The sequence below is a fragment of the Mixophyes fleayi genome, chromosome 7, assembly GCF_038048845.1.
Source record: "Mixophyes fleayi isolate aMixFle1 chromosome 7, aMixFle1.hap1, whole genome shotgun sequence".
In the NCBI taxonomy this organism is placed as follows: domain Eukaryota; kingdom Metazoa; phylum Chordata; class Amphibia; order Anura; family Limnodynastidae; genus Mixophyes; species Mixophyes fleayi.
The window spans coordinates 115,743,568-115,756,388 of record NC_134408.1 but is presented as its reverse complement, the minus strand read 5'-3'; the positions used below and the strand labels follow the sequence as shown (position 1 = coordinate 115,756,388).

At 40.3% G+C, this 12,821-nt stretch overlaps 1 long non-coding RNA gene across 1 annotated transcript; it reads right to left on the bottom strand.

The window, feature by feature from the left end:
• Positions 1-1,331: 1,331 nt before the first annotated feature.
• LOC142098034 (uncharacterized) lies at positions 1,332-11,076 on the bottom strand. The gene is made up of 4 exons (XR_012678293.1): positions 10,904-11,076; positions 9,460-9,488; positions 3,608-3,834; positions 1,332-1,838 (listed from the first exon to the last, which is right to left on the bottom strand). It is a non-coding gene; the product is annotated as an uncharacterized LOC142098034 (long non-coding RNA).
• Positions 11,077-12,821: the final 1,745 nt, after the last annotated feature.

Sequence of the window (12,821 nt, the reverse complement as noted above, 5' to 3'; positions counted from 1 at the left end):
TCCATGGCTTTGCGCATCCCAGGACACAGCTCTCGGGTACTTTCTGGGCAAGCAGACGGACCCTTCCCTTGGACCAATACAGGTTATGCTAACTAGGTATGGCCCCGGCAGGTTGCTCTTATAATACGGAAGGCCTCTATGACTTGGTCGGTGGTACATGGTCTACTGGTGGGTGAGGGGCTGGACTCCTCTGTGGCATAATCCTAACTTTGGGAACTTATGAAGTTGGGGGGTAATATGATCTGGAGAAGGGCTGGAATATATACCATTGGACAGCTATATACAGATGGTCAATTATAATCATTTCAATAACTGAAAGCTGCCTTCCAGATGTCCAAATCAACGTCCTTCCATTATTTGCAATTACGTCATGCCCTGAATGCACAGTTTCTAAGGGGCTTGTGCCAACTTTTAGATTCTCCTGTTAAAATGTATTGCACTCTGTGGGCTCCTGTAAGACAATATATGTTCTATATGCGTTATTGTTACCCCAGGGCTAGACTTACTGAAAGGTCAATGGGAGGCTGGGTGTACTCACTGACGAGGAGTGGAGTATGGTGATAGGAGGTACAAGAGACACTACTTCTTGTCCCCGTTTCCAGCAAATACACTTCTACATGGTGCATAGAGTATACATGACCTCAACCAGGCTATGCAAGATGGGTCAAAATTACAGGCCCGAGTGCCATAGATGCAGAGTCGCCCCTGGCACTTTCTGGCACTTGTTATGGATGTGCTCTGTTGTTCAGTCTTTTTGGGTCAAGTTATGGGGACACATCTCCTGCACGCTCCCTGTCTCCCCTCCACTGTGTCCCAAGATCTGCCTAATTGGCATTACACTCGAGGAGAGCCCAGGCAACCCACTTTTTAAATATATATTTTCTCTGAATTCCCTTGCAAAGAAGGCTATAGCTAGGAGCTGGATGGATTCGGACCTTCCCCCCCCCCCCCAATATCCTCCATTGGGCCAATCTGGTGACAGAAGTATGGATGCACAAGCGGGTTATGTACGAAAGCCATAAGGCCATGCATAAAAACCACAAGGTTTGGCACCACTGGTACGAGTCACAATATGTTTCTATCCTCATCAAGATGACCTGTTTGGGTCGGGAAGTCACTAATGTATTTAGCTCCTAGCTCTGCTTAGCTACGTGTGCAGATTTGTTTGTGATATTTAAATTTGTTGACAATTTGTAAAGTGACAGATTACAATTTGATAGGTTGGAATGCTTTGGTACACTAGATATGTATTTTGCTTGATTTACTTGTCTACAACAGTTCACACGATCTTGCTTTGTACTGGCACATTTGACACGATTAGACAGATGGGGTAATTAGTTAAGATGTATTTATTTGTTTGCTTGTTTGTTGTGAAAATCTTAAAAAAATGAGTAAGAGGAGATTTTCAATAACAAATTTAGAGATTATATTGTTCATCCAATGTAGAAACATATGAAATTCAATAACATGTCTTTCCATAAATATACACATTTGTCTTTTATCTTTAACCAATGTATTTGCTTTACACATGTATATACTGTGCGTGTGTGTATGTGTATATATATATGTGTGTATATATATATATATATATATATATATATATATATATATATATATATGTATATACACATCTCAATAGAGCATAAATAGAGCAGGATCAGGTTCAGTATTTATCATTATTTTATAGTTCATTGTATTAATTAATTTTAATAAACTGCAGTATAACGATCTTCTTGGTCGTTCTCAATAGAAGCTGTTGTTTTCATTTCTGTGCTACACCACCTTCTATAGTTTATAAGGATATTAGAAGTCACCAAGGCATGTCATGACTGAGTAGACTGTAGATGAACAAAAACACAGGTCAAATACTCATAAAGTCACCAATTAAACAATATTTAACAAGATAATTTGCATTAAGCTGTATTTATTCCTTATAATATATGTATTTCAGAACTGTTTATATAGGTATTATATATAGAGTTTTACATACATGTTTTTATTCATTGCACAATACAATTATCTCTATATTGTATAGTGGTAACTAAAATACTCTCTGTATTGTATAGAGGTCAATAGAATCCTGTATTTGTATTGAATATGTGTCATTAGAACATCCTCTTCTTTGTAAATTGGTGAACATAATGGGCATTGAATTGAATACTGGACAGATGGAATTGCATTGTTTTGAGTATATATCATAGGCTGTGTAAAATCATGCCCACAATGGACAAACCCCTCCCTCACATCCTTTGGCCATGTTCGTTTTACCTTTGCGGCATGATGCTAAAAGACCCCTGGCCATTTACCTATGTTTGCCCACCAAAACCAATGTTGACAAGTCCCCATGCCAAAGCTCGCTGAGAAGGACATGTGTTTAGAGTTTCCTCAGGGGGAACAGTTGGATAATTACCAATCAAATACATAGTTTGTCTATCAATGATTAAGGACATCTTTAAAATATAACCTATAGGCGGCAGAAATATTTTTATCACACCGACCGCCAGTGATGTCATATTACGTAACCCCCCCAACTCTCAAGTGAACATTTCATTTTATAAAACAAAAATATACAAGGTAACAACATAAAAGCACATTACTTTAATTTTTATTCAAATTGCCTTTATGCAAAAAAGAATACTTTCGCTTCCTCCTCCCAACCTCACATTTTGTGGCAGTAAATCAGCCTTTTGTGGGTATTGGAGAGCCAGAGTTGAGAAACCTTGCCTTACATTACTGATTTAGAAAGCTGTGTCACATGCCAGGCTTGAGGTCGGTCTGGCGTGTGTGCATGCGAAGACCCAATTTCTTTTGTAACCTTGTTCCTCTGCTGTAATTGGCTCCCTCTCCTCCATGGGATATTTAAGGCACCTGACACTGCAGCCAGCTGCCTGTTCTTTGTGTCCATTTTCTTGGAAGTGCAAGACGTGGCTCCTGGTGCTTCTCAGCATTACCTGTAGTGTTACCTGCCGGCTGTGCACCATCCTCTTCGCAGATTGTCAATTCCTCCTGTACAGCTTGTTGTATAGTGATACCTCTCCGCAGACTATCTCATGAGTGCTGCTCGCTTTTCCAGTGACTCTTCAGTTTGCTGTACAGTGGTACCCTTCAGCCGCCTTCTATCTTAATCTTCATTCTCCTAACGGGTCTCATCTAATACTCACTCAGAGGCCTGCGAACTGCGAGGCTGCAAAGTCCATACCTGCTTGCGGGGATCCCTGGCGAAGACAACCTGTCTCCTTAGACTCCGGACCTTTGGGCAGAGTAGTGCTAAACTAGACAGATTCGGGGGATCCGAATTTCAACCTTGACCTTTGTGACACTCTTCTGCTTATTCATAAGGGGAAGTGCTGCATTTTCTTTTCAATTTCTTTGTGTTGGATAGTTCATCTATCGTTAATATCAATAGGAGTAGGGGTTCTGTCAGCAACATTGCAGGGCAGTGATGTAGAGGTTAATCTCTGTGGTGGAATGTCCAGAAAATTGCGGTAGCTCAAGATCCTTTCTTGCTAAAATTGCAAATACTTCTCATAAACCATGCCTGAGACGAGTCACCCAAAGTCATTGTTGTTAATACAATGAGTAGTATAACATCCATATTAAGACTCACCTTTTTATGGGTAGATTTATAATGTTAGTGATGGCCATGATGTCCGTGGTGCCCATGATGTCCGTGGTGTCCATGATGTCCATGATGTCCGTGGTGTCCATGTGGTCCAATGTGTGCATGTGGTCCAATGTGTGCATGTGGTCCAGGATGACCATGGTGCATAGGTGGACCTAGGTGATGGGGTGGAGGCCCGGGGTGGGGGTGGTGGTGATGATGATGATGTGCTCCTGAAATAAAACATGCTATACGTCTGAGTACTAGTTTTAAAGTTAGTTTGTTTAGCAATGCAGTTATTGATCAAATAAATTATGGTAGCAATTAAGGTATGCAATGAACTCTCAAATACTTATCTGCAAACAAATGTAAGACTTCAACAGAATGGTGTTATTTAAGACATGACAAAATTAGAGAATGTCAAAATGAAAAGAATGATATTGTAGCGCATAGATCAAAGTACTGTATGTGTCATTGGTATGGTATTATACATACTTCCAAACATTTCAGTCCCAGGCACAGGGACGGGGCGTGGCCAATTAATGATGAGCGTCTGATCATGTTGCAATGGGGGGGGGGGGGGATTGCCATGCCTATTAAGGGCTGCATAGCACTGCAAAGCACTAGGCTGTCAATTAAAGATCCCCTTTCCCTCTAAGCACTGCAGCACCTAGTGTACTGCACCCATGCTATTGGCCAGCAGTAACTTCCATTGGAGAAGAGTTTCAAAGGGTTTCTCCAAAGTCTATTTAACAAGGATCATGGGGGTAAATGTAAATAGGGGTAATATAAATATTATACTATATAATATAAATATAACGCATTGGATATTTCTAAATACTGTTAGCAAATGTCATAGCAATGCTGAGGATCGACTTCATACTGAAAGCAAGGCTGTTTTAGGATATACAGAACTGCCATCTCTTTCCAGCTGTGGGACCCACAGAGCTCAACTGTAATTGCTGTTTCAAAATCTGTTCAGCTACTCACTGAGCTCAGTTGTGATTGCTGTTTGGCTGCTAGACCCTCTGCACCCAACTGTCAGCATCCTCCTCGACCTTGTCATGTCAGAGCTGCAGAAACTGCCTACTCCATTAACCCCAGCCAGGGGAGGTAAAGTATCCTTCACCTCTTCTATTGCCCCACAAAATTTGTATTAATTGTTCCGTTCTACTCTCTCATTACCTACCGTATCTAATACACATTCTTTCACATCTCTCCATCATGCACCTACTCAATTTACGGTCTCTCCTATTTACTGTCACCATACTTCTCTCCAAACTCCTTTTCTTTCTCCATTATCCTATTTCTCCCTGCCCGATTATGATTTCCCGTTCACTACTTCCCTCCTCGCTAGTCTGTACACATGAACTGTTTTGTCTCCTGCACCCACCACACTCACAGGCTTAAATAAACAGAAATAAACCTCACACCAACAAATCCTCCTCGCATGTCCTTTTCCTCACCCTACTCCTTCTCATGGCTACTGGTGATATCTCACCTAAGCCTAGGCCCTGTACAATCCCCATTATCTGCTCATGCTCCTCGCTCCACCCCAAACATTTCCATCCATCCCATACTTCCAATCCACCAACCTTATCCACATATTTCCACTACCCTCTCTTCCCTTCTCCTGTGCATTATGGAACGCCAAATCTGTTTGTAACAGACTTACATAAATCCATGATCTATTAATTTCTATATCCCTCAACTTCTTTGCCATTACAGAAACTCTGCTCACTTCCTCTGACACTACATCCCCTGCAGCTCTCTCCTATTGGGGACTCTCCCTCAGCCACACTCCCAGACCCGGAAACAGAGAAGGTGGTGGAGTAGGCATTCTACTCTCTTCAAGCTGCAGCTTCTAAGTCATACCCTCTGAACCCTCCTTTTCATTCCTACACTATAAATTCATCTTTTCATCTTACAGCTCTGCCCTTTAATTGCCAAACAAAAATACTTCAAATCTCTAATATCCACCCAGTCTTCTAACCCCCGTCGCCTCTTTGCCACCTTCAACTCACTTCTCTGCCCACCTGCACCTCCTCCTCCTTCCTCCCTCACTGCCCATGATTTTGCCAATTATTTCAAAGTCAAAGTTGACACCATTCGACAAGATATTTCCTTATGCCAAATTCCACTCACTCCACTCTACCCACCTTTACCTACACTCCCCATTCCACCCTTAATTCATTCTCTCCAGTAACTGAAGATGAAGTCTCTGCACTCATCTTATCATCTCACCCTACAACCTGTCCACTCGACCCTATTCCCTCCTAACTACTCATCTCCCTCTCCTCCACTGCATGCCCACATCTAACTCACCTCTTCAAACTGTGTCTCTCCACTGGCACATTTCCATCCTCCTTTAAACATGCACTCATCTCACCTATTCTAAAGAAACCATCTCACGATCCAGCCTCTCTCTCCAACTACCTCCCTATTTCATTCCTCCCCTTTTCCTCCAAACTACTTGAGCGATTAGTGTACAAATGCCTGTCTCACTTTCTCTCCTCACATTCCATTCTCGACTCTCTGCAATCAGGCTTCTGCCCCAAACATTCTACTGAAACTGCTCTCATAAAAGTGACCAATGATCTACTTACTGTAAAATTTAATGGTAATTTCTCCATACTCATTCTCCTGGACCTCTCTGCTGCTTTTTATACTGTTGATCACCCTCTTCTCCTACATACCCTTCACTCCATTGGCCATCCTGACACAGTTATTTTGTGGTTCACTTCCTACCAATCGAACTGCTCCTTTAGTGTTTCTACCTATGGCACATTCTCCCCTCCACTCTCACTATATGTCGGGGTCCCATAAGGTTCTGTTCTTGGCCCTTTTCTTTTTTCATTGCACACCTCTTTTCTTGGGGCACTAATTCACTCATTCGGCCTCCAATACCACCTCTACTCTGATGATACCCAAATCTTTATCTTTTCCCCAACCTCTGTCCTTCTGTACTATCTCGTGTAACCAACTGTCTTTCTGCTATCTCCAGATGGATGTGCCAACGCTACCTAAAGCTCAACATGTCCAAAACAGAGTTTATTATCTTCCCTCCTGCCAAAGTCACCACCTGCCCTCAAATCTCCCTTGCTGTCAATAGCACCACAATTTCCTCAGTCTCCCAAGCCAGCTGCCTTGTTGTCACACTTGACTCTGCCCTATGCTTTATTCCTCACATCCAGACTCTCTCCCAGTCCTGTTGACTCCTCCTTAAAAACATTGCCAGAATGCCAGAATAGTCAACATGCTACCAAAACTCTTATCCATTCTCTTATCATCTCATGTCTTTACTATTGCAACCTCCTGCTATCTGGCATTCCTGACACCCATATATCCACACTTCAATCCATCCTAAATGCTGCTGCAAGACTGATCTTCCTCTCTCACCGCTCCACATCTGCTGCACCACTTTGTAAATCCCTACACTGGCTTCCTGTGTCCTTCAGAATCAAATTCAAATTACTCACCCTTACCTACAAAGCCCTCAACAACACCACCCATTCATACATCTCAAATCTCATATCAAAAATACTCTCTCTCCCGCCCTCTTAGATCTGCCTCTGACCTGCACCGTGTCTCGTCTCTAGTAATCACCTCTCACTCCCGCCTACAAGACTTCTCCCATGCTGCTCCCACTAATGGATTTCCCTATCACGCTGAATCAGACAGTCCCAAAGCCTTCAAATCTGTAGATGCTCTTTGAAACTCCATCTCTTTTTTAGAGGTGACCTTACCCTCGATAACTCTATTCACACTAATGCACCCTCACAACTATCCCAATCTCCATTCTGAAACACATTTACTCCTCTTGTTTCAGCTGTGCCCTCATCCATTTAGAATGTAAGCTCTCTAATGAGCAGGGTCCTTCATACTCCTTTGTTTTCATGTCTGAATTTATTTTGTTTACCTTGTATGTCCCTGTTTTATGTATGTACTGTTTTCACTACTGTACGGCGCTGCGGATCACTGTGGCACCTTACAAATCTGCGATAATAATAATAATATGCTTGATAATTGTCTCACTTAGTACCATATGATATGTCTGACATTTAGTTTACATATGTTACATGGATGGTCTATGTGATTATTAAAATCTACAATAAATAAAGAGATATGTGTGAAGGCAACATCAAAGCAGAATGTGTTTAATAGCTAAAAAGGTATCACAGCACTGTTCACCCTTCTGCCACCTACTCTGAGCATTGTGCATGTTCATCAGGTAGCTAAATAAGTTCTCTTTCTGTGTGACCACAGACACCGCAAGGCATTTAAAGCCCCATAATACCGTGCATGAGAGACAGCATGTCAGGGCTCCAAAATTAAATTCTGCTTAGAGTGGAGGGGAACACTGATGCTCCCTCCCTCTGAGCAGTAAGTGTACTGCAGCAGGCAGAAAAGGAGGCAGACAATAACTACCAAAGGGGCACATCATTTAAAAAAGGGGGCATTTTCAAATGAGGGGTCCTCATAATTTCTAGGAGCCAGGATGGGCTCCAGAAAGTGCAGTTGTGGGGTGAGATGTGATATTTGGGATAGTGAGAAATGATACTGTTATTCACAAACCTATTTATTAATTACTTTAGCACATTACTTTTTCTTTCATTCTGTCACTCATGGAGATCAGATGATTAATAGGGGTGAAGAGGCTGAAAGGGGATATTGGTTAGTGTGATGAATAACAGGAGTGTGGGGCTGATTAAGTGAGTTAATGATGGGGATGATTAATAACAGATGATGAAGAAGAATAGTGGGGGGTAATTAATTAGAGAGACGGAGGCCTATTTAATAAATGTAGGTACTATTGATTTACAGTTTGGGTAAAGGAGGCCTAGAGGGTTCCTCTGTTATTCAGATTTTCAGGAGGTAAATAATACTTATACCTTTTCCAAACAGGCTAAGCACCAACAGAGATTAAGACATCAGCAGGAGAAGGTTGTCAATGCTAATTCTGGCGGGAAATGTCTGGCTTAGTTAGGATTTTGTCGGGAGGTATGATCCATTTCACGCTAGTCTCCCATTTCAACCCTGCTAGCAGCTCTTACCCTGCTGCAGTGTCCAGTGGAGGAGGAGTCAGCACTGCACTACACACGCTGCTGTACCATGATGTGGGTGGCCAGTGCAGAGCACTAGTGACATTACCAGTGGGAGTCACCAGCCCTCTGCTCTGAGCTCCTTCTCACCTGGAGCAAGCAGAGGAAGGAACTGCTGTGAAGACCACAATTCTCCTTCCCAGACACTGATGCAGGTAGGATCCTGTTGGAGGAGAGACTTGTGGCACATGCTAAAAATGGAGAATGGTGGGGGATCTTATCTGACAAGTACAGAGGGCTTATATCACATATCCCTGCCCCATTCTCCCCTTGTCACATATCCATATCTCTCAATTGTCCCGATTTAGGCAGTACAGTTCCAATTTGAGGGAACTATCCCATTATCCAATGTTGGGAGGTATGCATGTGGGAGGAGCAGTAACTAATCTTGCACATGGGCTCATTCATTTCTTAAAACACCCCTGAATTATGGACACTAATCCAATACCAGCTGGGGAGAGATGCACATTGTCCCCACCTGTGGAGAAGAACACAGTGAAGGTCTTTGATATATGTTAGAGAGATCCTCAAAGGTCTTGGGCAATGTATAAGATATTCCTTCCACTGCCCTCCCAGCTAGAAACAAGTATTAAAAATTAATTGCTTACTTTACGATTTCTTAAGCCTGCTTGAAAGAAATTGTTGTGAAGTTTGGGAAAATTTATAAACAAGTGATATCAACCTTAATCTCTGCTGTGATAATTGTTCTGGAAAACAATAGTCAAGTTCTATTGACTGATATTGTTTGAATCTTACCTCGGTTTGCATTTCCCATTATGATGAGTCTGGAGAAAAAGAAAAGAAAAAATAATTAATGAACCATTAACCTTTCAAATACAACTGTACCTTAAAGATAGCTTGATTGTATGATCATGTACACACTTATCTCCTTTATGAATAAAAGCAATATACTTAATTTTAAAATAAAAAAAATATTAAGTGACTAGTATAGATGTATACTTCATTTTACTTATCACCGATATTTTGCAGTGTTTTACAATCAGGGAGACAGAACAGACCAGAATAACAATACAATAGATGTCTATGAAACAGAAGGTGAGAGAGCCTCCCCCATGGAGTTTATAATATTATATTTTTTTACATATAGGAATCTTTAAGGTTTAATAGCTAAAGCACAAATTAGTCAATGTGCTATTTTACTCCAGTGTATTGGAATTAAAAACAGTTTAACTAGGAAAACTTGCTGAAGTACATTTGGTCAAATGTGAAATACGATAAGTAAGATATATCCATACAAAAGTATTATATGCTAGAACTATGCACAAATTATATATAATAAATACTATCTGTATAAATGGTGCATTGCAATGTTAGCACCATTCTTCATTAAGAAAACTTGTGTATTTGAATTAGAATGAATAACCAAGTTATAGGTAATTATTACAGATATTAGAAATCACCCTAGATTTCTGTGTCCTCTATGCACTCCAGCCCTCTGCTTTTATGTATGCACAGTGTGTTGTGTAATATATATATATATATATATATCTATCTATGTATATATATATATATATATATATATATATATATATATATATATATAATCTAGAGAGTGCATTATCTATATTATAAACAGATCACTCCACAGATTAAGTAAGGCATGTTTAACACTTTTAATTCAATATGTATGTCATATTTGTCACTGCATGTAAACTTGGATGTACCCAACTAAGAAATTTGTTCTGTGATTGATACAACTACTACAATGTAAAAAAGTAGTACAATAGGAGGATATTACAAGCTATCTATCTATGTAGTATAGCTTAAACAGACATCTTTGGTCATTTGAATTATACAGTAGGGTTGAGGTCATGTGAAGGTACAGTTATCTTATGCTATTCAAAAAATATGTATGATTTGCTACCTACATGCATAGTGTAAGATACTATTTTATAAATTTAAAAGTGAAAAATGTAATGGGAAATTAAGTGAATGGAATTTGCTAGTTTTACCATGAAGGCAGTAGTAGAAGAGATACCACTGTATCCCTGCCCAATTCCACCATTGGTTGGGTCCATATAAAATTTACTAGGTATGTATACAGACAGAGCACACACTTATCCTGGGCATACACATTTTTGTATCTCTCATATAAGTGTAGCATATAAAAAGATCATCAATATATAGATATTGAGATATATTAAACTATAATAGATTATGTATAACGCATCTTACATACCTTCCTCTAGTGCAGGGAAATCAGTGATTGCGTTGAGATGAGATCAGTTGAATTTATAGTGAGAGGGCCGACCTAGTAGATGTCTCACTATGGGGTAAACCAAGTGTGATAGTTTAGGGACAACATACAGGTTTCAGCTAACATCATGTGTCATTATTGTTGTAATAACAGATCACTCCCTGACAACTCCTCAACAACTAGGAGAGTTCCAGTTTTACTAGAGTGCAGAGACAAAAGCAGAACTGTCACTATACTAACACTGCTGGGGGAAAGGTCCCACAGTAAAAACATATTGACATAAGCAAAGGTCCGGAAGTATATTCTGACCATAGTTCTAGTCATTGTTGTATATGCAGATCTGTCTTTCATATAAATAGTACATAATTATTTACTAGACAGTTAGGCCATGTCTTGTGGAAATATGAGAATTGATCCTTATGTAAAGGTATAAAAGCACAGATTGGTGTTGGTGTAAAGAATGGTCACAGTTTTATTTCTAAAATAAACAAATGCAGGGAAAATGGTGGTCAAGGTTTTGAGTTTTACCAGTTCCGCAAACTGGGGTGTTTTATGTCACCCATGTGCAGGCCCCCTGGAGCCTGCACCTAGCGCACACACACCTTCATTTGCCCTTGGCACACCGCCCATGGATGCAAACCGTTGAAGCTGGAGCACACAGAGTTGATTAAACATTCCTGCTGGCTCCTCCCCATAACCATAACTTGCACGCGAGTCATTGTTAACGTAAGTAAAGAAACACATGCAATCTGTTACTCCTCCATCCCTAGGCCAGCATACAATTGGCCTCTGTTTAAAACCAATAATACAACAGACTGACAACAACAGAAAGTAACAGTGCGACAAAATGTTACCTTTCTTTTCTACTGTTCTTTTTTTAAAACTCTACTCCTTCTTTTAACTGTGACTTAGCTACTTACCTCATGACTCTTATCTCCTACTTATCCACCTTCTTGAACACTGGCCCCTATCAGAGCCTGCTCAGCAGCAGGCACAAAATAACTACCAAAGGGGCACATCTTTTTCAAATGAGAGGTCCCCATAGTTACTAGGAGCCAGGAAGGTGGAGATCTGGCATTATAGCACTCCACCATCCATGGGCTGCTTAATGTTTTCTGTAATGTAGGATGCTATTGTCTGGTGATCACATGTATGCTGTGAGATAAAGATGTCTGCACTAATTTGTAGACATGGGTTAAAGAAAGTGCAGTTGTGGGGTGAGATGTGATATCTCGGTTAGTGAGAAATTACACACCTCTCCTCAAGTCTATTTATTAATTACTTTAGTACTTTAATTTTTCTTTCTTTCTGTTTCTCAAAGCAGGGATATGTCTATTTACATATATCAGCTAGGCGTGGTCCCAGTGCTAACTGCGCATATACTGAAAAGTCCCGTGCAAATTCACTGCCATTGCACCTACGTAGAATAAGTGAAACTGTTTAATACCCATAGCTATACCAATAAGAAGTTTTTAATTAAGTTTATACCTTATATGTTAATGATATCGGGCACGCTTAGTTTCCTTTCTATAAAAGATGGTTTTGCGGGGACAAAAAGTCCCTCGTCCTGGACCGTCAGTAATGGTGTCAGTCATTTGTCTATCCAGCTCGAGAGAGAGAGAGAGTGGGGCCGTGGATAATTGCTGATTAAACATATTACTAAGAGAACTATCAAAGCTAACTATATTATTATTATATTTTTACTTGTTTGCAATAAAAGATTGATATTTGAACTTTCTGGTCATGATTTTTTAACTCCTTGCAACCTGAAACCTGAAAATGTTTCACAAGAAACAGAAGGATAGGTCCTTAAATATGAGTTAGACATGCAGAAGAAGGGGTCAGTCAGATAATAGAGATAGTAGTAAGTTTGTCCTTTTTAGAATTTAAACCATCTGAT